The 26,066-nt window shown below is 39.1% G+C and overlaps 1 long non-coding RNA gene across 2 annotated transcripts; it reads right to left on the bottom strand.

The window, feature by feature from the left end:
• Positions 1 to 23,125: 23,125 nt before the first annotated feature.
• Positions 23,126 to 24,990, bottom strand: LOC147473292 (uncharacterized). Of its 2 annotated transcripts, XR_015210498.1 has the most exons (3): positions 24,699 to 24,966; positions 23,275 to 23,887; positions 23,126 to 23,241 (listed from the first exon to the last, which is right to left on the bottom strand). It is a non-coding gene; the product is annotated as an uncharacterized LOC147473292 (long non-coding RNA). The 2 variants fall into 2 exon arrangements; XR_015210497.1 differs by having other exon boundaries at positions 23,126 to 23,887; positions 24,699 to 24,990.
• Positions 24,991 to 26,066: the final 1,076 nt, after the last annotated feature.

Raw genomic sequence — 26,066 nt, 5'->3', positions numbered from 1 at the left:
ATATGATCTTATCAATAAGTAAGAAATATATCTTCCTATTAAGAAGTGAAATAGATGGATCACTCAGAAAATGAGACAAACCGTAAGCATCAATCTTAACAAATTGAATTTAAAAGGGTACTAAAGTACATTAACTAAGTAAATGACACTGACACAACAAAAATGGGTAGTTTTCTGTTAGATGGATGCTAGTTCTGCTTTTGTGGCTGAGTTCTATGAGGACAGTTTTCATTTCATTGGGGAGTTATTCTTGAGTATCTCTGAAGGTCTAACTGTCAGATCAGAAGCATTTACCAACTATGCCCGTGAGTGGGTGCTCGGACTTCTTACTTCTAAAATTTGGTGCTCGGACTTCAAAATAATAACAGTTAGTGTGTTTTTTCACTGGTGAAGGTAGCTTCCTTCTTTTTTCCTCCCATCTCCTCTTCATTACGTATCTAGTTTCTAACAACTTTGACTATATATTATTTTAGCCACAATGCACTGTTTTCCATAAAAAACACATAGCTCAATTGGTGCTCGGACTTCAAAATAATAACAGTTAGTATGTGTGTTCTCCCCTGTCTAAATATAGGATGTTAAAACACATAAATTTACATTTTACAGTTAATAGCAAACATGAATTCCACATTTATGAATAAATTATTAACTATTGTTTCACATTTTGTAGGTTTTTCCTCTACGTCAATTTATAGTCTTACTAGACATTATCTATTCTATAAAAAAAAAAAAGGGTATGTGATTATAACCTGTAATGACTCTGCCGAAATGATTTCCATAATGCAATCTTTTCATAATGCACTCCAACTTCATTTTGAATACTCGACACACAACGTCAGGAACATCATTAGGCAATAATCCGTGGTCTTTTGTAGATAACTAAGAATTTCATTCTAATTTGGATTGCAAGTCACAGGTAATAAAAGATCGTTGGTCTTGCCCATCTACATATGGCAATAGCATCTTGGTAGGTCTGTATCATGTATCTAGGGCCTCTTGTAAATGTTGAAGGAAGGATCAAACGTTTACCAATTGATGCTGCTATAGTATCACCTGTGTTTATTTTAAAACGGGTTATTGATAGATTAAAACAAATTATAAGCTAATGGAAATAAAATTTAAAAATTAAATAATATTACTTATATACCGCTAATTAATTGCATCCATCACATTGTCAGATAAATCAGCCCTAATTTCTTCTTGGTGTGTCTGATACCAACACATTCTTTGATCTTCTATGCATGTATAACCATCAACAATGACTGTTTGACGTAAACGTCCACCTATCCAGAGTAGGAGACTTTCTAGTGTCCTTCTTTGCAGTCTAAAAGCCCAATATTGTCTCATACTAACCGTATCTCTTTTATGATCATCTATATTAAAAACTCTTTCATTTTCCTCACTATTAGGAAATCTTCTATAAGGAATCCCAAGTCTATAGCCATCTTCACCACGGGGAAACATTAAGGATATTGCAAAGCCATGAATTTAGGATGCAATTCATTTATTCTCTCCAAACCTCCTCTAGTTTCAACAATTATGTCCCTAAAATCATTAACATTAAACCCATCCCTTCAATTAAAGTTTAACTTCATTGCCAATTAGTGATTGTATTGTCTTCCATCACTCTGCCGAGAATTAATAAGTCTTAGGGGACATCAATCATTTCATCTTCTTTAAATCGTCTCTAGCCATCCTAAAAGATCAGATAACTTTATTGTGTTGATCAAACATTTTGATCAATCCATCAACAATTGCGGGATCGGGAAGTTCATTATATTCATTGAATATTTGCATCCTATTCTTCAATTCATTTTGAGTATCGTGATACATATAACTCGGGCAAATTGAGGAGGCTTATTTTCGAATGGAAGAAGAGACCCAATTTTATGATGATTTTGCCCACTTATTCTGAAAATGAAAGGACCTCCTCCATCATTGATAGTCTTATCTATCTTCCCTCCTCAGTATAAATTGAAACATGGAGTTGTATGTCCGATATATATCTTCTAAATTTAGTAGATCTTATTCCTCCTTGCAAGTCTAAGAGTTTATCAAGAAACTCGGGGAGCAGTCTCAAATAGTGGAAGTTGAACTTTTTCCTTCTCCACAACATATAGAGAATGTTGGAACAGATGATTTTCCTTTGTTATTTCTTTCTTCTTCCCAAAGAATTGCTCTACAGTACATACACTCTTCAGTTGGTGGTCCAAAGTCATGAACTCCTAAAATATAAAAAGTAGTTGTGAATTTGGCAAACATTTTGAATAAAATATCAAAATTGAAGAAGAAAACACAAACCATCATTGTTAGTATACTTGCTTAGATCACGATGAATTTTTTTTTGCTTTTGCAAATGTTTACTCCTTTCACTGATATTTGTGATTTGAGATATTGAAGTCATTATACGGCGCATAGCATCTGTAAGATTCAAAGTACCTGTTTCGACCAAATATGATCAAAACACCAAGTGTTGATGAAAAGACGAAGAACGTAGAAAAGTAATTAGAAAAATGATGGTGATCGGGGGAATGATGAGATCAGACCTTGCGGTTGCCTCACGCACCCAAATTATCGGTGGGATCAAGTCTCAAGAACGTAGTTCTGTATGAAAAATAGTTTGGTATTTATATAGGTAGAGTAGAGAGTCCTTCTAGATCAAGTATTCTTGTAGTTTGAGTAATTGTGATAGAATATAAATCTCAACTGATAATTATCTCTTTGATAAACGAATCCTGGACATAAATCAACGATATTCAGTGGCAAGCCATGTGGCTAAGGTTCACCTTTTACACATGAGTTAATGGGCCCGTACATTGATCCATGATATTGCGAATTGGGCTTTAAATTCTGCCGATTAAACGAATAAAGTGGAGACTCCTACAAATGGACGCTTGTTAACGTGAGGTGGGGGTCGAACATCCCCTCTTTGGCATGCGAACAAAGTTCATATGGCAAAGAAGAAAGAAAAAATGAAATTCAATTATAACGAAGTGTCGTCAAAGAAAAATGAAATGAAAATCGAAAAAAAAAAAATCGTGAATTATCGGAAACGAAATGGGTGGCACAAAAAAATTTCAAAAGAAATTGATTGCAAAATTTATACCGAAATAATTACGTAATAATAATAAAATTGATTTGGACTACTTATGCCAGTGTAAGCTTTATATTAGAAGTACAATGAAAAATTAGAGCACGGTAAAAACAAAAATCTATGCGTTTGACACATATTTTCTGTAAATGGCGTGGACGAATGGGAACGAAACAAAAATATTAAGGGAAACCAATAAAAATAAATGTAATATAATTTTTTTTTAATTAATTTAATTTGAGTGGGATGCATAATTTAAGTTGGTGGCATTGGGCAATTAGAGAAAAAGAATTGGCAAATAAAAATGTTCTTAACCAACAATGGCTTGGAATGTGATAGTAAGTGCACAAATTTCGGCAAAAACATATGGGCTAATAATGATTGGAATTGATGTGGCTATCAAATTAAATCGGATTTGGAAAAGAGATAAAGCTAGTGTCGTACAAGTTGGACTTCATTAGTAAGTTCACATGGACTAGAATATTTGCCCCACAGTATAAGTCTGAACACTTATCTATTTCTCTCTCAGTATTAAATGCGGCTTCAAGGATCTCATCGCTGAAGACATTGAAGAAAAGACTCTGGATTTTCACCACCAACGCCAAAGAACTTCCTGCAGGGACCCTAATCACATCTCCACGTCCAAGGTTGTATGACTCCTTGTTTTGTTGGTGGATTAAGCTGATATTTCCTCCTCCTCTAACAAGAAAACAATTTCAGCATCAACATGGTGAGGAATCATGAAAGTGTTAGGATTTGCTTCAAAGAGGCCCAAACGATAGTTTTCAATTCCCCAAAGAAGACTTGAAATTTGAGAGAACCTCTGGGAAACTCTGGTGTATCCATGTCGAGTCCTGAACCGATCTTCAAAGCTTTCTTCATCTAGGAAGTAAAGATTGTTTCTCTGCTCTTGTTGTTCCCATCTGCTATCTCCTTGTCGTTGTTGCTACTGCCTTGCTCTTGCTGCCGACAGCGGCGTTGGCATTGTTGGTACTCTTCTTGTGACACTGACCGAAAAAAAATAGAAAGCACTAAAGAAAAGAAGTTGCTTGATCACGGAGAAATTATATAATTACTAAAAAAATTACGAGCAAAAGATGACGATGAAAAGTTTGGGACTTTTGTCGCAGGTCGAGGAACGACAGAATTATGAGCAAAAGATATCGATGAAAAGTTTGTGAAGAAAAGTTTTGAGTGGAAAGATCTCATGCCTTGTAAAAAATAAAGAAGCTAGAGAAAGTTTTCGCACAGAAAGTTGACGTAATGTGAATTTTCGCCGCACGGAAAAACGGTGGTATTACGAGCAAAATATATTCACAAAGAGTTGACGGAGAAAAGTTTTGCGCAAAAAGTTGTCAATTAATGTCGTAGAAGAATTAAAGAAACTGACATAAGTTTCGTTGAGAAAGATCGGCTCAATGCTTTAGAAAAAATAATGAAACTGTTGGAAAAAATTTCACTTAGAAAATTTCTTGTAGAAAGATCGGCAGAATGCTTTAGAAAAAATAATGACGCTGTCAAAAAATTTCGCTCGGAAAATTTATCGTAGAAAGATCCGCAGAATGCTTTAAAAAATAATGATCTTGGCCGAAAATTTTCGCCGGAAAAAATTTTTCAGAAAGATCGGCACAATGCCTTAGAAAAAGAATGATCAAGGAAAATAGTTAACCGAAGCGTGCGAAAATGAATCTGATTTCGAAGAAGAAAATGAAGATTTAATCGAACAACCGTAAGACAATTGACGAGACAATTGATTAGGTAAGATCGGCTCAATGCCTTAAAAAATAATAAAGTTTGCCGGAAAGTTTAACTTCGGAAAAAGTTTTGCTCAAAAATATTGGCATGAAGTTTGTTTGAAATTTGTTGCTCGGAAAAATTCTCCTAGAAAGATCGGAACAATGCCTTAGAAAAAATAATGAAATCGACGGCGAAAATTTTCGCTTGAAAATTTTTCGTGAGAAAGATCTATACAATGCCTTAAAAAATAAATAAATAAGTCGTCATATAGTTTAAGCTTTGAAACGTAAAAGTTTTGCTCAAAAAATATTGGCATGAAGTTTGAAATTTGTTGCTTTCGGAAAATTTCTCCTAGAAAGATCGAACAATGCCTTAGAAAAAATAATCGAACTCCATTTAAAAATTTTCGCTTGGAAAATTTTTTCGTAGAAAGATCGGTACAATGCCTTAAAAAATAAATAAATAAGTCATTACATAGTTTAAGCTTTGAAACGTAAAGAGTTGTACGAGTTGTATAAGCAAAAAACTGATAAGGAACCATTGGCTTTTCTCAAACCAATGATTATGTGATTGTGTGAATGTAATGCCAAAGAGCTAAAAAATGTTGTTTTTTAATAAAACAAAGTATGTGTTGGCTATTGAATATCATTGTGATGTTATATAACATACCTGTGGAAAACTGACAATGTTGTTGAATTATATAGATGACACGAAATAGAATGAAACGCCCCCAATGCTAACTTTAAGCTTGCAAAATTAGATTGAGCGAAAAAATGCTCCGATGCAGAACTGACGAAACGAAACGGGGCACTTCATCAGATGTTGACATAGCGCGAGTAACCGACTAAGCGAGCGTAAAATCGTTCAATTTAGACTGACGAAATTAAATGTGGTAAGTTCGTCAGATTTTGTCGTAGCGATAATACGACTAAGCGAGCGTAAAAGCGTTCAACTTAGACTGACGAAATTAAACGTGGTAATTTCGTCAGATTTTGTCGTAGCGATAATAACGACTAAGCGAGCGTAAAAGCGTTCAACTTAGACTGACGAAATTAAACGTGGTAATTTCGTTACGATTTTGTCGTAAGAATAGTAACGACTAAGCGGCGTAAAGCCGCTCAACTTAGATTGACGAAATTAAACGTGGTAATTTAGCCATTTTTGTGGAAGGATATTAACGAATCGACTTAAGCCGTAAAAGCGTTCGACTTAGACCCATCTAAATTAAACGTGGTAATTTCACCGGTTTTGTTATAGCGATAGTAACGACTAAGCGGCGTAAAAGCGTTCAACTTAGATTGACGAAAATTAAACGCGTGGTAATTTTGCCATTTTTTGTCGAATAACGACTAACTAAAAGCGGCGTAAAAGCGTTCAACTTAGACCCACGAAATTAAATGTGGTAAGTTCGGCCGATTTTGTCGTAGCGATAATAATACTAAGCGGCGTAAAAGCCGTTCAACTTAGGATCGATTTAAATTAAACGTGGTAATTTAAAATTTTTGTCGATAGCGATAATAACAACTAAGCGGCGTAAAAGCGTTCAACTTAGACTGACGAAATTAAATGTGGTAATTTCGTCAGATTTTGTCGTGAATAGCAATAGTAACGACTAAGCGGCGTAAAAGCGTTCAAACTTAGATTGACGAAAATTAAACGTGGTAATTTCGCCATTTTGTGGAAGCGATATTAACGACTAATTGCGGCGTAAAAGCGTTCGACTTAGACCGAATTTTAAATTAAACGTGGTAATTTCGCCAGATTTTGTTGTAGCGATAGTAACGACTAAGCGAGCGTAAAAACGTTCAACTTAGATTGACGAAATTAAACGTGGTAATTTCGCCATTTTTTGTCGAAGCGATATTAACGACTAAGCGAGCGTAAAAGCGTTCGACTTAGACTGACGAAATTAAACGTGGTAATTTCGCCAGATTTTGTTGTAGCGATCATACCATTGGAACTGAAGTGAAAGAACTGCTTCTTTATTGATTACCAAGTCTTAAAAAATGCAAAGATAACAACGGAAAATACATGCCCTGAATCGAAACAAACTAAATATTGTATTATTTTATTTCTCGGGATAACGGAAAAAACACAACTAAAATCTACTTATAGAACTTGCATGCAGATGAAACGCGATTCCACGGCTTATCGAGAACATTGCCATCTAAATCTCGGAGAAAATAAGATCCTTTGGTGGCGGTGGCGATCTATGATGTATGGACTGTCCAGCCCAGCTCCAAATTTACCGGAATCTATCAACCTCGTCTTTTCGACAAAAAGTACCCCATCTTTCTCAAACACTTTAAGTCGAACTTTCTTATCATATTTTCGTTTCATATCGACGATAACGAATTAACCGTTGAAGACCAACATCTCTTGTCTAATCTATCAAGGCTTTGGCTTCGCGAGCAAGTGCTTGATCATTCGACTCCAATTCCACGTTAGAAGTTAAGTGTGGTTGGTGTCATCAACTCTGTAGGCAAGACCGCCTCCATCGTAAGCAAGATTAAACGGAGAAAATCCAGTTGAATGCTTAGGTGTGGTTCGATAAGCCCACATAACCGCGGGAAGTTCCTTAACCCAATTTCCTTTGGCCTGTTGAAGTCGCCGCCGAGCATTGCAAGAATGGATTTGTTAGTAGCTTCACTTGTCCATTAGCTTGAGGATGGTATGGTCTTGAGAAATTGTGAGTAATTTTCAAGTCGTAACAAAATTGTCGAATTTCTTGAGATCAAATTGTTTGCCATTGTCAAGTCATGATGTTGGAATACCGAAAACGACAAACAATGTCTCACCATAAGAATTTTTTAACATCCGGCTAATGGATCCGGGCTAAGGGCATAGCTTCAGCCCACTTTGTAAAATAATCGATTCGCGATGAGTAAGAAACGAACACCGCCGGGAGCTTTGAAGAGGGGCCGGCGATGTCAAGACCCCACTTTGCAAACGCCAAGGGCTCAAGATTGGATGAAGTTCCGTTCTTTGGAAGATTTCCCATATTAGCATATTTCGACAAAGGAACACACTTCTCGGACAAACGCTTTAGCATCCTTTTGCATGTACGGCCACAAAGATCCTTGTGTCATTGCTCTATGAGCGAGACTTCGCCCCCTGGTTCCCACATAGGCCCGAATGAATTTCTGCCAGGGCGAGCAAACCTTCACTTTCTGAGACAACGGCATATGGTTAAGACTTGTGCCTTTGCGATAAAGTTGCAACAGCATCGCTCAAGTCGATATGAGACAATATTTCCAAGCATCGCGTTTGACACGATCACCCACTTTATGATCGGGAGGCAAGATGTGATCATGTAAATATGTGATATAAGGAAGACGCCAATCATCTGCATCACAAGGTGTAAGTGGAAAACTTAGCTCTATATCAGGAACCTCTGGAGCATTGTCAGCTTCATGATCGTCGTCGGTATGGACCGAGACAATATCATTGATAGGATCATTGTGGTCATCTGATAGCATAAGTTGTGGATCAAGCGTTTTCTCTGCAATGATAGCTGGATTATCAAGATCACGCTTGCGCTTCCGAGTCAGCACAGGAGATATCAAATTGGCATAACGTGATTCCTCAAAAAATGTCTTGATGAAAAAACAACTCTGAGTGATGTACATATCGCGCACATCCTCGATGGAAAGATCAATACTTGGTTCCTTTTGAAATTCAATGGTAATCTGGCGAGGCTTATCTGACTTAACTGCCGCGGATAAATAAGCGAGAGAATCCGCATGTCGCACGTCATGACGCGGACGCTGCACAATACTGATAGAATCAAAATTTCGAGCAATCCGATGAATTAAGTCCACATAAGCCGCCATTCTATCGTCACGAGCTGCATACGATCCACCAAACTGGCTAGCGACTAACTTAGAATCTGTGAATAATTGTAGTTTAGTCGCCCCCAAGTGAAGAGCGGTCGCAAGAAGCCGCAAATGAATGACCCGTGCTTTCGGCCTCATTATTTGAAGCGTCAAAACCCAAACGCATTGACTTCTCAATTTTTTCTCCATTCGGTTGCAAGATTACACACCCAATACCGGAGCCATACTTATTATGCGAACCATCGCTGTAAACAATCCAACAATCGCCAGATACATACATCTGATAAGTTTGGCAAATCATCGCCCCCAAGAGGTAATGGCGTGTTGTCGATGACATTTTCTTCGTCTAGTAATGCGTCAGACATAAGAATATCATCAATTGGAAAATCAGCCATTAGCGAAGCCAAAGCTTGTCCTTTCTCAGCTGTGCGAGTTTCAAACTCAATGCTATAAGCGCTAAGGTAACTTTCCCATTCTCATGAGGCTTACTTGATTCCTGAGCATTGCGAAAAAGCTTTCGCAGTGGATATTCGGTATAAACTTTGGCGACTCGTCCCTGGAAATAAGGCTTAAGACGTCGGGCAGCATGAACCAAGGCCAATGCAATTTTCTCCACTCGAGAATATCTTGTTTCAGCAGTTGTAAGAGTCTTGCTAACAAAGAATATAGGACGACCATCGCCACCGTTGACAAATAAGACGGCACTTACGGCATGATCGATTCGCGGCTAAATACAGACCTATATAGGCTGCCCGTTCTTTGGGGACTGGCAAGAACCGGAGGTTGGACTAAGTATGCTTTCAAATGACGAAATGCAAGTTCACAAATCCTCCTCGTCCAAATTGATGCGTCTTTCAATGTTTGGAAAAAAGGACGGCATCGATCAGAATACCGAGAGATAAAGCGATTTAGGGCAGCCAAGCGTCCTGTAAGTCGTTGAATTTCTTTCTTTGACGTCGGAGAAGGCATTTCAAGGATAGCTCGAATCTGATCCGGATTTGCTTCAATTCCGCGTCTAGTCATCATGTATCCTAAGAATTTACCAGATGATAAACCGAAAGAACACTTAGCCGGATTCAAACGCATGTTGAAATTGGAGAGTCTGTCGAAAACAACTTGCAAATCAGTAAGATGATCAGGTGCTTTTGTAGATTTGACAACCATGTCGTCGATGTATGCTTCGACTGTCTTTCCAAGTATATCAGAAAAAATAGTGTTGACTAGCTTTTGATATGTGGCTCCAGCGTTTTTCAGACCGAAAGGCATTACCTGGTAACAGTAAATGCCTTGGTCTGTAATGAATGCAGTGAACTCTTGGTCCTCAATGAATAACGAATCGATGATAACCGGAATAAGCATCCAAAAGACAAACGGCGAAACCGGATGTTGCATCGACCATTTCGGATATCACGAGGTAATGGATACGGATGAACCGGACAAGCCTTATTGAGATTTGTGAAATCGATACAAACACGTAATTTGCCGTTCTTTTTTTAGGCATCGCGACAACATTTGACATCCATGTTGGATAAGTCACGTGCCTTATAAAGTTAACATGACAAAGAGACGGTCGATTTAGCTCTTTCACTTTCATCTTTCTATCGGGGGCCATCCTTCGGGGCTTTTGTCGAACTGGTTTTGCATTAGGATCAATGTCGAAGTTTATGACAAGCCACCGGGGATCTATACCGAGCATTTGCTCTATTCGCCAAGCAAACACATGATTATTCTTCCGCGATAACAAAATAAGCTCTTGTCTCTCCTCTTCTAGAAGTTCGGGCTTGAAATAAAAGTAGTCTCTTCGTGGAGTTGGCCAATTTGAACTTCTAAAAGTGAATCGACTGTCGGGGGTCCTTCAACATTTCTATTGGCAGAGTAAAATGAAGGTCCCGGATGCTGTAATTGCTATTTGATGGCGTTGGAACTCAGAATAGTTCGTCCAACAACTTCAGACTTCTTATAATCATCGAGAACATTGTCGTGGCAAATTAGAGATGCCGGTTGATCATTTGCACCTTCGCACTCTTTTATTGAATGGGAACTTGATGGCTTGATGATATGTTGAGACAACAGGTTCCATATAATGAATCCAATCTCGACCAAGGATGACATTGTAAGGGGATTTACAATCCATCAATAAGAAATCAATATTGACTTCCTTCGCATAAAGAGTGGACCGGGAGAGACACCTTCCAACGCAATGAGTAGCGGTACCATCAAAACCAACGATAGCATTTTTCGGGGTGACCAAGTTATCAATAAAAGGAATACTGCGATAACACCCGAAAAACATGACGCTTTGAACTACTACCATTGTCGATCATTATATCGTTGTACACGATACGGTGATATAATGCAGTTATCACGACAAAGATCATAATGAGGAACATGCACCCATTAGATCTTGGTCGATGAAACATAATGGTTCATCTTCAATAGTCTCCGTCGCGAAAACCTTCCACAAAATTGATCCCGTTAACTTCGCATAAATTAGACGGATATTTGACTTTAGAACGACGAGCAGTTTTCCATTTGAGTATTGGACAATGAATCAATGATGGCATGTCCAACCTTAATGACATTGTGATCGATTGATAGTTAAAGCTTGAGTTGTTACTTTCTTACGCACATATTGATCAAGTTTCCCATTCTGCACAAAGCTTTTCAATTCTTCCCCCTTGTTAATCCAGACAATTCTCCTCATGACCATAATCATTATGAAATTTGCACCATAACGATTTATCGCGAAGTTGATTTAGTGTCGCCGTAAGGGAAACGGCGAGTGAGCGGACTCTTATCCTTGATTTTGTCGAAACTACCGCGATATTTGGTATTAAGCGGAGTTAATTCAAAATCAGTAAAAGGCTTTCCATCCACCTTTCGTGGAGTCTTCTTTCTTATACTGAGGGCTTCGACCGGGTTGCCGTTGATCAAAAGTCGAATTCTTCCTCGTTTATTTCACCGATCATTGAAATCCTTTCCTTTATTATCTTTGTCCGCGAGAAGTTCGAGCGGCCCGTATCGCCTTCAACATTGATAAATTGTTGAACTCACATTTGGTATAACGACGCCGGGAAGATGGAATATCCCTAACAAGAGAGTTGTATAACCCATCTTTATCAAACAAGATAGCTTCTTTAAAAGCGTAAACCACCATTAGATCGGATTGTTCGAAATCTCACCGCAGCTTGGCGGAAACGTCGCGATAAAACTACGAGAGAGTTTCCTCACGCGTTGTTGCTTGATGTTGAAAAGAACTTCGGACTCCATTTGGACATTTGAGATTATGATGAAAACGCCTTGAAAACTTTTCGGTTAAGTCCTTGAATCGACGAATGAAGCGGAGGTAATTAAGCTAAACCATACCAACGCTTCCCCTTTTAATGTAGAAGGGAAAAGTTTGCATTTTAAAGCATCATCACCTCCCGATAAAACCAGTTTGTTTGTGAAATTAATCACATGAAGCATAGGGCAACCCTCGACATCATCATATTGATCAAACTCTGGTTGTTTGAAGTCTTTGTTATGAGTAGCCCTTTGGACGGCGAGAGAAAATTTGTCCAAAATACCATCTTCAACTGCCAGATTTTCTAGTGTCGATTCAAAAGGATCGCTGTCCAGAAGAGATTTTTTAATCATTTCTCTGACACGTTGAGGAGTCATCAGATCCGTATCTGTTTGATCGTGATCATAGTCACGATGACGCCTATGGGAGTGAACAGAACGAGAAGAAAACGACGAAGATTCATCGTTTCCGTGTCGAGATGATTGTGGATGGTACGTTGGGCTTTCAGTACGATAATGTTCGGAATGATAAGAACCGCGTTGCTGAAGTGTTTCACCATACTGATGGTTACGATCATGAGTCGCGATCATTATTCGTTAAGCCATTTGAATTCCTCGGGACTTGCCAAAATTAGTAGGATCGTGGGGTGCGATCGGACGATTATTAGCGCATCTTGCCTACCGAGAATGTGACCAAGTGGGTGGAGATTTCTCGCGGAGGTCGGGAATTCGTAAGCCCATTACTCTTAACTCGTTGATGGTCATTGCGAATATCGCGAATCTCATCCTCACCACTTAAACAATCCCACACACTATTATGTCGTTGGCGTGTGTGACGTTGTGGTGTGATGATACAACATCATCTACGAAGTGGAGCGCGGCGTTTAAGATGACGCCTGTAGTAATTATTCTTCTTTTGGCGGACAGTCTTTAACTTTTGAAGAAGTGCTTCTCGAGACATATGACTTACATTATCCGCATCGATCTTGGAGAATCGTCCGGAGGCAATAACCTCCGCTTTGAATAATTTGGCGTATTGGTGGAACAACAGTATTAGAAGGTATTATCTTTATCGGTATGAAGTTATCCTTGACCATAATGTTCGTGATGATCGCCGCGAATCACATCGGGACCTTGAGCTCTTCGAAAGTATGTCATAACTTTCGCAGCGTGTCGAGGGTGTAAGATAAGAACCGCAGACGCGCCAAATTATGTTTCACCAAATATGATCAAAACACCAAGTGTTGATGAAAAGACGAAGAACGAGAAAAGTAATTAGAAAAATGATGGTGAGGGGAATGATGAGATCACCTTGCGGTTGCCTACGCACCAAAATTATCGGTGGGATCAAGTCTCAAGAACGTAGTTCAGATGAAAAATAGTTTGGTATTTATATAGGTAGAGTAGAGAGTCCTTCTAGATCAAGTATTCTTGTAGTTTGAGTAATTGTGATAGAATATAAATCTCAACCGATAATTATCTCTTTGATAAGAAACGAATCTGACATAAATCAACGTGATATTAGGTAAGCCATGTGGCTAAGGTTCAGCCTTTAGACACATGAGTTAATGGCCCTGTACATTGATCCATGATATTGCGAATTGGGCTTTAGCCCTGTCGATTAAACGAATAAAGTGGAGACTCCTACAAATGGACGTTTGCCACGTAGGTGGGGGTCGAAACAGTACCTATTTGGCCTGTGTAATAAAAAATATGAAATTTCAAAAACTCTAATTAATCCTCAACGGAATATAAAATACAATTTTACCTTTATTTGAACGCAAGTTGTTTTCCTTGGATGCCAACAAAGGATTACGTTTCTTTAAAGCCAACAAACGACTTCGATTAAGGCGAGCTATTTTAGCAGTCTGTTCCTTTGTAGATTCAACATTGACTGTTTGAGAATTTTACCAAAAAAGGGTAAACTTTAGCCATTTCTTGTGGAAAGGAGATTAAAATTGTTGTGTCATTATAAAATCAGTAAGTTCATACCAAGACTATTGCTTAAATGATTGCTCTCTCATTGCTCATTTAATTCCTCCCTGTATCAATTCCTTTGTAATAAAGACATAAAGAAAAATATAGATATCGCTTACTTACATCTATACAATATCTTAAAATCAAATGAGAGTATAAAACGGTATTTTTTTATTTCTCAAGTTACATACCGGTGTGACTTTGATATTCCATTAGTTGTGGATGTTTTCTTCTATGCTCTTTTAACACTTTTTCTCTATGGTTGCTCTTTGTATTTGCGACATCATAATTCTTCTATGACGATAAGGTTAGAACCTTCAATATATTCTGTAAGGTTAGACCCTTCAATATATTATTTTGTTAGAATATTTATCAAGTGTGTAAAATAAAAATTAACACTTCGCACCATTATTCTTTTTTATTGCAAGAATACATCGCCTATTGTACCGAGCAATTCCGAGGTATATATTTTTTTCGCCATCCATAAGGTAAACCCGAACAACTCTTCCTCTCTTTGGCTAAAGCTTTAACTCTTCTTATAGCTGCTGCTCTTATTCACTCGCAGCTAATAATGATTTAGAAATTGTCTTCTTGGACAAACCTCCTTTGGGCATTATAGGAAGTGCATTTGCATCGGAGTTGGGAACAATGTAGGTTTTGGAGCAGACCGACACATTGAGAGTTCTTGGTAATCGACCCAAAGAGATTACTTTGTTACCGAGAGTGATTGCTTGTTGTGTTGCTTTTGCGATTTTGACGCTGATTTGTTTTAAGTTTGGGTTGGCTTCCAAAGGCCCTTCTTCCAAAGGTGCCCTTCTTGCTGATTTTATGGTGTTAGTATAAATATTATATTGGAAGCCTTAGGATATAATCAGTGCTATGATTAAGTTGCGGTGTTTGGGGAATTATTTATATTGACAAATGTGCTTGGGGTGTTAAAACTCTTGGAGGTGCTAAGGGTTGGGGAGTTTACTACTTTGGCAGGCAATTTGTTTACCGTGAAGATATGTGACAATCAAGAGGATCTTGAGCGGCAGAAAAAACAGTTTTGCTTACAGCTTTTGTTAGTGTTGTGTTACCTTTAAACTTTTAATTGTATAGGATTTGTAATTGTGTAAGAACCGAGTTAGCTTTAGAGTTTTAATTGTATAAGACTTCTTAAATTTATCCTTGGACATTTGAGTTGTAGTAATTTATTAGGTTATTTACTTATTTGAATAAAAGAGTGTGAAACAAAATCAAATTCCTAGTTTCATCAAGATAAAACAGATCCTATTCCTAGATCCTATATAATAGCTTTGTTCATGTTTGTGCTAGCTCGTGGTTAAGATTTCACTGCAAAATGAAATCTTAACACAATATAGGTGCAATTTTGTACGCCACCAAGATTGAACATCAAAACCTAATTGTGTTCAATCCACACCACCTTTTTTTGTATGTTCACTTTGATGAGTGTCTAATACTCCAAATGTAAGGAATCTGAGGAGTTGTAGAAATATAAAACACTTTCGAGCTACACTTGAAAAAAAAAAAAAAATAGTGAAGTCAAGGAAGGGCACAATTTTGTCGGAAGGTTGTTTACAAATGAGGTAAAGGAGTAAATCGAAATTGATATGCACGAAAATAGGGTTAGATTCTCAAGAAAAAAAAGTGATCTTAAAACTTTGTGGTTGTGCTCACTTTCGCCCACTCCCATAGATCTGCAGATATATAGTGTCGCGGTTGAGACCTTACTACCATAATCTAAAATACTTAATATACATGCGAGCCATCTTTGGGTGCATACTCATGTGCATATGGTGCGGGGTGTCTTTGAGCCGCACCAATGTTTGTTGCAAAATGTTTCTATGGGTAAAGACCGAGAGCAATGTAGGGTGGGATCCGGAAAAAAAATGACCCCTCTTGTACATGAGTTCACCTTTTTGTGTGCTATATGATGTGTATGAGACTTCATTTCTGATTTTTAATGTCTAAATGAAAATTTTAAGTAGTTAAGCTGCTGCAGAAAACCTCTGAGTTTACTTTAATAGGTAACCGCTGAAAGCCGACTTGATTATTGATAGACGCAGTTTTAGGTTTGTTTGTTGCTAGTAAATATTATCTAGTCTGCCGGTATCCGACATTCACTTTGTGCATGAAGTGAAGGTCATATGTGTCTCATTTTGCTTCTCCGTGTCTTGTCCCGAAAATGAGCTTAGCCACGCTCGAGCTTATATATGGAAGAAGCCCGATGATTTGGTTCTCGCCACAGAGTGGTACAGAGCGGATAATACTTTGGAGGACTGTGGAGGTATGCACCACTTCGTTGATCCTATTAAGAAGCCTCCGCCTCCCGTCATAAAATTATATATATATCATTTCGAGGACTTTGATTTCCTTTAAAGTGAATCATTTGTTTGTCGAAACAGAGTCCTAAGGAATTGTATTTCGATCTCTAAATTAACACATGTTTAAGGGATAAAATCATAAAATATCTTGAGGTAATATCTTTTTGCTCTCGTGTAGATGCTCGAGGCTGGTTTGGGATGGAGAGATGTCAACCTACGATTCTTGTAAAATTCTCGTATTTAATTCTTCAATCGTTTAAAAACTCATACCATATCTATGTATTGCTTCCTCATAAATCTGGAACACCGTTTCTCGACATAGCTCCCTTCAACGTTTGAAGGAAGTACCGATGAGGTAGAAGAGGTGCTACTTGTTGGGTTGTTGGAACCGTCGAGCTTTGCTCCGGTGTCCGTTCACCACTCTCTGCTTACGACTGATGAAGAGGGCGACCGCCGCTCGTCCATCAAGCCTTCGCTTCGTCGCAAATGCCGATGTGAAGAAGAAGAAGAAGAAGCTTTCGCTTCGCTAAGCGCACTTCAGCTCATGATCTAATGAAAGAGGGCTTCAGCTCACCTATGAAGCGCGCCAGCCAAGCTCCGAAATTGCGCCCAAGCCCATTTTACTTCCCCTTTGTCTATGTACACCTATATAAAGGAAATAGATTAGGGTTTTGAAGTACAACTTTGAGAGATTCATTTCTAGGGTATTGTGGGAGCTCTGTTGAGCTAGGGTTTGAGTGAGGCCCTCTTCTTATTGATTCTTGATCTCTTGTAAACTCTCCATCTTTGTTATAAAGGAAACTTCGGCTCTTGTGTGTGGATGTAGGTAACATTTACCGAACCACCTAAATCTTTGTGTCTCTTTGCATTGTTACTTCCATTATTATTGTTGCTATGAATTGTGATGATATTGTAGTGGTTTTGCTTTGTTGAGGTTGTTGTGATAACTACCAAAGTCTTGGGTGGGTGATTTCCTTGGTGTGAGCTCCAAGTTGAAATCATTTGGGATAGAAAGTAACTAGATTGAGGTGTGACTTTCTAGTGAAATCTCCCAACAAGTGGTATCGGAGCCAGGTTTTGAATCATTGGAACAAGGTGTGTGAGGAAAGTTTCCACCTTTAGCATTTGAGGCTAGGTGTTTGAAGAAATTCCTCTGAGAGAGTCTCCACCGTTGTTTTGGTTCAGTAGGAGTCATGACGACCGAAAAGGAAAGCTACAAGATAGAGAAGTTTGACGGAACAAACTTCGGCTATTGGAAGATGCAAATTGAGGACATACTCTATCAAAAGGATTTGTATGAACCTTTGATGGGAGAGAAGCCAGCGAGTTGCGAGCAAAGTGAATGGGATTTGCTAGATAGAAAGGCCTTGGCCACAATCCGATTGAGTCTCTCGAAGTCAGTGGCCTTCAATATTAAAAATGAGAAGACGGCGGCGTCTCTCATGAAGGCACTAACGTGCATGTATGAGCAACCTTCGGCCGCGAACAAAGTCTATTTGATTACCAAGCTCTTCTCCATGAGAATGTCGGAGAATGATTCCTTCAAGGACCACTTAAATGAATTCAACCAAACGAAAGACCAATTGGAGTCGGTTGAGATTACATTTAGTGATGAAGTGAGAGCGTTGGCGATAATAGGACAAATGCCCCCAAGTTGGAAGGCTACGGTTGCGGCTATCAGTGGCTCAGCGGGAATGAATAAGTTGAAATTTGACGATGTGGTTAGTATGATACTAGCGGAGGAAATTCGAAGGAGTTCGGATGGAGCCTCGACATCGGGTTCGGCTTTGAGTACCGAGAGCGAAGGGATGCACATGCACAAGGGTCGTGGTAGACCGAGAAATAGAAGGGGGAGAATGAACTCTCATGCCCCTAGTGATGAGCCTAGAGATGATAGTATCATTATATGTTACAATTGTGGTTTGCCTGGCCACTATAGTAACCGATGCCAAACACCAAGGAATGACAACTACAAGAAGAATCAAGAAGCTAATGTAGTTGAAGTGGAAGATGATGCTTTGATATGTTCGATGGAGAACAATAAGGAGTCTTGGGTTTTAGATTCCGTAAGATCATTCCATGTGACCTCAAATCGAGAGGTCTTTGTGAACTACACCAAAGGTGACCTTGGAAAAGGTCTTTCTTGGTGATGACCAATCTTATGCCATTGTTGGCAAAGGTGATGTCCGTGTTATGTTGAAAGATAGGACATGGTTATTAAGGGATGTTCGACACGCCCGGATTTGAGGAAGAATTTGATTTCGGTGGGTCAATTGGCTAGTGAAGGATTTGTTACAATCTTCATGAAGGATACTTGGAAAATCTCTAAGGGTTCTCTAATAGTCGCCAAAGGCTTACAAGGATGGTACTTCTTACATGACCGCGCTGCAGGTGTGGAGTCGAATGCCGCGGGCAAAATGGCAAAGAGGATCCAAATGTTTGGCACCGCAGACTTGGTCACATGAGTGAGAAAGGAATGCAAGTCCTTCACTCCAATCGGGTAAACTCCCGCTAGAGTCGAATTGGACTTTGACTTCGTGAGAATTGCATGTTTGAAAAGCGCAGAAGGGTGAGTTTTCGGAGATGGGTCGAACTCAAAAAGCTAGGAAGCTTGAGTTGATTCATACAGATGTCCGGGGCCAGCCTAATGTCTCTTCACTTGGCGGAAAGTTATATTTTGTGACGCTCATTGATGACCATACTAGGAAGGTGTGGGTATTTTTTGAGACACAAGTCCGAGGTATTGGAAGTGTTCAAGACGTGGAAGGCCATGGTTGAGAATGAGACATGCTTCAAGGTGAAGAAGCTGAGATCTGATAATTATGGAAAGTATGTTGATTCAGGTTTTGAGAAGTATTGTGCTAACAAAGTGGCATCAAGATGGAAAAGACTTTGCGAGGGACACCTCAGGAGAATGGGGTCGCAAAGCGGATGATTAGAACACTGACATATAGGGCTAGGTGTATGCGTACACTAGCAGACTTGCCTGAGCAATTCTGGGCAGAAAGTGTTAGCACAGCAGCTTACCTGATCAACCGAGGACCATCAGTACCTTTGGATTTCAGAATTCCAGAGGAAGTGTGGAGTGGGAAGGATGTGAACCTTTCCCATTTGAGAGTGTTTGGGTGTGAGTCCTATGTGCACACTAGTGACCAAGCTAGGAGTAAGCTTGATGTCAAGTGTACCTTCATTGGATATGGCGATGATGATCTTGGTTATCGTTTTTGGGATGACCAAAACCGGAAAATTATTCGAAGTAGAAATGCCTTGTTCAGTGAGATGGTTTTGTACAAGGACAGAAAAGAAGCACAGCCCGTGGAGCCGGTTACAGATAGTGACACTGAGTATGTTGAGTTGGAAGGCTCTTATATGAGTCGTGGTGTTGTGGAAGTTCCACAGTCAGATGATGATAGTAGTGACTCGGGTGAAGAGACTACGCCACCAAGTCCATCTCCACCTCGTGCACTAAGGAGGTTATCCAGCAAACCGTATGCGAGAGCATGAAGTATCCTCCCTCCACCTATTTATTTATCGATGATGGTGAACCTCATTGCTATGATGCGGCATTGGAGGTTGGTGATGCTAGCAAGTGGGAGCTTGTTATGCATGATGAGAGCGAGTCCCTCGCCTTTAGTGTCACTTGGGAGTTGGCCAAAGTACCCGCGACATGACTCTACAGAGCAAATGGGTGTATCGAGTCAAGGAGGAACATGATGGTTCCAAGAAATATTTGGCAATGATATTCTCCCCAAATACTTTTCGGTCGAAGTTTAGTATTGTTGTAGCGGAAGGTTTAAATCTTAAGCGCTTAAATGTAAAACTGCTCACCTCCATTGTGACCATGTTGAGGGAGATTTACACGCCGACAATCATTGGGTTTCCTACGGAAGGATAGAGAGAATATGGTGTGCAAGCTGAGAAAGAGCTTGCATGGTTCCCCCGACAAACCCCTAGGCGTGGTACATGGTTTGCACGCACTTTGATATATCCCATGCAGTGAGTTGCTTGGAGGTTTATGGCTAACCTTGGCAAACATCATTGGGAAGCGGTGAAATGGATATTGTATTATTCATGGAGTATCACGGAGACATGTCTATGTCATGGTAGGGGTGTTGTGAAGACGGTTGAAGTGTTCAACTTTGGTGGGTCTTCTTGCTTGAAGACCATGATGGATGAGCCGAGTGTTTCTTTAGTATATTGGATTTGGATTGAGTGGTTACAATTGAGATGTGATGTGCATGAAGAATCTCGAAGGTTCCAAGTGGGGAGATTGTTGGGTTGTTGAACCGCCGAAGCTTTGCTCCGGTCCGCTCACCACTCTCGCGACTGATGAAGAGAGGGCGACCGCCGACCGTCCATGTCCACGGGCGCTCGCCAACAAATACCGATGTCTAAAGAAGTAGAAGAAGCCGCCTTCCTTCAAGCGCCGCTCAAGCTCATGATCTAATCGAAGAGGGCGCGCGCTCACCTATGGCCCAGCCAAGCTCCGCAATTGCGCCCAAGCCCATTTTACTTCCCCTTGTCTATGTACACCTATATAAAGGAAATAGATTAGGGTTTTGAAGTACAACTTTGAGAGATTCATTTCTAGGGTATTGTGGGAGCTCTGTTGAGCTAGGGGTTTGAGTGAGGCCCTCTTCTTATTGATTCTTGATCTCTTGTAAACTCTCCATCTTTGTTATAAAGGAAACTCTTCTTGTGTGTGGATGTAGGTAACATTTACCTAACCACCTAAATCTTTGTGTCTCTTTGCATTGTTACTTCCATTATTATTGTTGCTATGAATTGTGATGATATTGTAGTGGTTTTGCTTTGTTGAGGTTGTTGTGATAACTACCAAAGTCTTGGGTGGGTGATTTCCTTGGTGTGAGCTCCAAGTTGAAATCATTTGGGATAGAAAGTAACTAGATTGAGGTGTGACTTTCTAGTGAAATCTCCCAACACTACTTGCAGTTTTTTACTCTGCAATGGCAGGCATGGAAGATGGGTGTTATTATGGAGAATGGTGCTGCTATAGGTCCAAGTTTGTCAGCTGAAGCGAAGAGAACAACTTGTAAATTAGAATGGCCTCCCGTGTCTTGGAGGATCCATAGTAGTGATAATGACGACGATAGCTTTGTAGATGAGAACATGTGGGGGGGGTTGCCTAACATACATACTCTTAGGTGGTAATTATCTTTCCTATTTAAATAATATAGTTTTGTTTTGTTAAAACTTTAGCCACATTCGGTAAATTTTCGTTTTGAATGTAGAATTCTACTCTTTTTTGCACGATGATACATTTCTAATATCTCAGCGAGTTTGAAGGATTGAAATATCTGAAGAGGGTAGGAACATTGATATCAGCATCATTTTAGGGTGTCAATATTCTCATCCCTACAACTGATAATGTCCCTGCCTCAAAATTAAAAATACACAATATACCCCTATGTTTAAAGTTTAAACTATCCTTTCTTCTCCTTTAACCACAACATCATCTCCAATATATAATTATCTCCTATCATTTCACTCATTCAAAATTGTGTTGTTATTGCAACCTACTGAAACTACAAAATAAAAATATTGTCTTGAGCTGCATCAACTAATCATTGTGGACATCAACCAATCAATGTCAAAATGAAGTAAAATATAGGTGCTGCAAGACAACGTTTAGATAGTTTTGGGGCGTTAAGTATTGAGTTCGGCAAATCAGTTGTGAATATCTTTTGCTCCAACCTGTTTCCTCCATGTGGCTTTGTCAGTTTGGGAAGCTGGGATATGTTATTTCTATTCTATGATAGAAGTATTTATTGTTAGGATTGCATAAGAACTGGACAGAAGGAGGATGCCATCCATAATTTATATTTGTCATGTGTGTTAATTGAAAGCTTGCCAAGTTAAAGTTCACTCAGCAGGTGATGTTTTGTTATCAGCAAAAACTTGTTTCATCTGCTTAACTAAAATCTTGTAGACCCATGTCTTCAATTAACAATCCACTTATAGCCACTAATCATCTTTGATTTTGATGATGACTTAAATTTTACTTTGAGTTGAACCTCCAGTGTGTTTTGAGACGACCAACTTTCTTCTTCATTAGTCATGCATCACCTGTTCTATCAATATTTCTGTTTACTTCCAGGCATTCATAACCGAAACAGGGGACTGGGAAGTTATAAACAGATTCTTGTTGCATCAACTGGCTTTTTTTTGTTACTTTCCCTGATTAATTAGTTAGTCCTTTAGGTGAACCCTCACCACGTTATAACAATTTGCCCTTTACTAATATAGAAGGGTGGTCTCCACCCAACATTGAACACAGTAGCTTGATTTTCAAGCAACGTTTTAGCATGAACATTTTACATAATCTTTTCGACCTTTCGGGCTTATTCAAATCATTTTGACAGAGATCACTATAAAGAAACCATGGCGCGGCCTAGAGTTGATGTCCCAAGCAACTGCGAAAACCTTGATTTGGTGAAAATACGCGCGCCCCAACATTTTAAGGTGTTTTTTGGACATCAAATTCCCATGCAGAAATCTCTTTCTTGTGTACAAAGACTTTCTGTCTTGCTCATGCTTGATTGGATTGCAATCAAAGCTGTCGCAGAATTTGGATGTGCCTTAGTAGGTGGTAGATAGTGTGGTACTACCAGATTTATTGTCACAGTGAAATTCAGTTGGAACTTAATTTGCAATCGATCGACGGCAATGTCTTGATTTAGGAATGGTATTTATTCCCAGATATCACCACAGCCTACACAGTACACACGCAATACTTATCGTAGGCAAGTATTTGCCCTACGATCTTTTGCTTTGTATCAAGCACAGCATGCATATTTAACATGGTAAATATATAGATGCATAATCACCCTAGTTAATGAAAACCCTGTCTGTTTATGCCCGAAACTTTTATTTGAGAACCTTTCTGGTATAAACGTGAAGGTCAAGCACGACATATTACATTCTACATTTTTTGGTTGCACAAAGAAATACAGACATTCAGGTTTATCTGATATTTTTTTTCAATAACTTAAGGGTTTACTACACGACATTTCTTCCTTATTTCCCCTGCATTTCCAGTGAGTACTTCTATTGCTCCCATCTTCAACATGGATTTGGCAAACTGTACCATGAATGCATTGCCATTCTGTAGTTGTCTAGCTAGCCTGGCCAAACCAATGCTGGTAAGAAGTGCTGCGTCAGACTGAAAGAGGGCCTGTTTTTGTGTAAGAGCTTGATAATAGTGGCTGTGGAAGGAGAGAGAGCTTCTAGGATCCATTTCCACTGTAGTTGCTGGGTCCGAAGGATTTGGACATTTTGTTCTCAAGAAATTGGCTCATAGGCACGGTTATAACAGCAAACACATTAATAATTGTCCTAGTACCCTTCATTATGTTGAAGCATTTAATGTTGCAGTCCTCATCACACTGTCGGATTATAAAGGGTGCTGGAGGGTGTAACCTTAGCGATTCTTTTACAACTGCTTGCAAGTAAGGGAGAGCAGTTACATCAGATTCTTGAAGAAGCCTACTTTTCCCGACGACTACATCAATTTCCTCTCAAAGTTTCTTGAATTTGTTTGGATGATTTATAAGTTCTGCCAATGCCCATTGGATTGAAGTAGAAGTCGAGTCTGTACCTGCTACGAAAAGCTCCTGAAAAAGGATATAGTAATCGACTAATAGCCAATTAGATTCCGAATGTAAGGATGTTCAAGTCGTAATAGTGAAAAACAGAACAAAATAGGGTGGCAATTCAACAAAAAACTGCTAAGTTATGAATGATGCTAGTCCTAGTGTTTGTCTTTCATGTCTCATCCATTTGATTCTGTTTTCGTGAAGGTGCCAATAAACTTCAAGGTTTAACAGGCTATCTCGGGTCAGATTTATTTTCTAGTATTGGTCTGCAGAATATAGAAAAACTCACTATAGCCATGTAATGGTCTCATCTTAAAAAAAAAATTAAGCAGATTTGCTTCTAGCCATTGGTCAGGGACTCGGGCGTATGTATACGACATCACTACATACAGCAGGACTGCAGCAGTAGTGTCTTTTCTGCAAAAACCCACTACTTGGTGAAATGGAAACACAAAAGATCACTCGCAAGGATGAAAGACTTGATGTCGTCGTTTCTAGTCAATTTGACCTCAAAATTCTCATCTCTGTAAATTTCTAGTAAAACATCCATCAGATCCCCTCCTCTTTTATCATGACATCTCTTCTCTTCATGTTCCCTCATGATCCCTTCCAGCAGCTTATCAAACAATCCCATCACCACCTTTAGCTTCTTCCCTAAATCTTGATTCATAATATAATTAAACAAAACAGCTTATGCACGTCCCTAATCTGATGAAGCATAAAACTCTGCCCCAAAACCTCACACTTAACAAAATCACGATGAATCCTTAGAAATTCATATATACATCAGAAATTTATAGCAAATAAGAAATTGACAAATATTGCTTACTTCTATCTTTCCTCTTCCCATGGTAGCAACGGCAGCAGAAGCAGCAGCGGCATCTTTAACTGCTGATAGAGCAGCTGCAGCAATCCTCTTGGCCTCATCACTGGTTCCATTGGGTCCATCATACGGTCTCCTTTGTGGCGGTTCACGTCGCTCTAACTCTGTCTTCTTAGGTGTCAGACCAAGAGCAGTCATCCAATTCTATGGAGTAAAGCAAAGATCAAAAGCAATCTACGCAGAATATTCCCATTGTTGAACTATGCCATCCACAGTACAAATAAGCTATAAATGAAAATATGTTGAACTACACACCAACACAGTTTACAATTCCCACGCCTATGCCACTTCCCATTAAAACATGTAAGTACCACTAAAATTTATGCGGCCCAGCCTACAACACTTTCCATCAAACTTAAAAGTAGAATCAAAATTTTGACATGTGTTGGTGTTCTTCCAGCGCACCTCCAATTTTATTTTAGTTCTGTGGATTGGCGGGAAAAATGTTAGAGGTACTGCAAACTAATGGAGGACCACCGGGGACTGCATCTTCAAATCTCAGCCCTCTCACTCTCACAACTCTAGAATCCCATGCCCAAAAAGTTTCTCTACATGTTTTTAGCATATATTGACTGGCCTTGAGAATTCCTTGTGCATCAGAAGGTGTGCCTTCCACACCTGTCAGATGTGTCTTAGCACTAAAAATTTATTTTGTTTCTCTTACAATGTCCACACTAGTCTTACTTGATAGAAAACTACTTTCTTTTTAGACCTCTTCATACCGTGTTGCTCAAGACTATCATGAGTATGAATTATAATGTCCTGCATCAGAAACACTGAGTTTCTCTAAGAACCAATTTCGACAAATAGAGCAGTGGACCAAAATCAAGGATAGTTTGGAATCTTACAACATGAAAAAGTACACAAATTTCTCTCTTCCCACATGTACACTCCCTTCTCTCCCTCACAAATGGGTGTTGCTTTTGGCCTTATTTTGCCATAACAACATAGTTTGCATATGCGCACTGGGAGAATAGTATGTAATCCCCCAAGATCTAGGATTACCTTTTACCAAGGAAATATGCACCATTACGTATACGTGTTTTTGTGATACACAGATAGACAAGTACACGCCTACACACAAGCACACCTACACCCTTAAAGGAGAGAATAACCAGTGTTTAATACACACTAAAAGATTGTTATTAAAAAAAATTAAAAAATAAAACCCAACAACAACAATAACAAATCCCCATCCACTCAAATATGGAATTGATTAGTAACTAAACAATGTGGTTTTCTAATAATATAGCATACTCAATTGACTGAAGTGTGAAACTTACAAGAGCATCAAAAGTAATTGATAAATGTAAA

This window comes from Coptis chinensis, unplaced genomic scaffold (genome assembly GCF_015680905.1).
Source record: "Coptis chinensis isolate HL-2020 unplaced genomic scaffold, ASM1568090v1 utg2803_pilon_pilon, whole genome shotgun sequence".
NCBI classification, from domain to species: domain Eukaryota; kingdom Viridiplantae; phylum Streptophyta; class Magnoliopsida; order Ranunculales; family Ranunculaceae; genus Coptis; species Coptis chinensis.
Note: the sequence above shows the minus strand (reverse complement) of the source record. Positions and strands in the feature narration are given on the sequence as shown.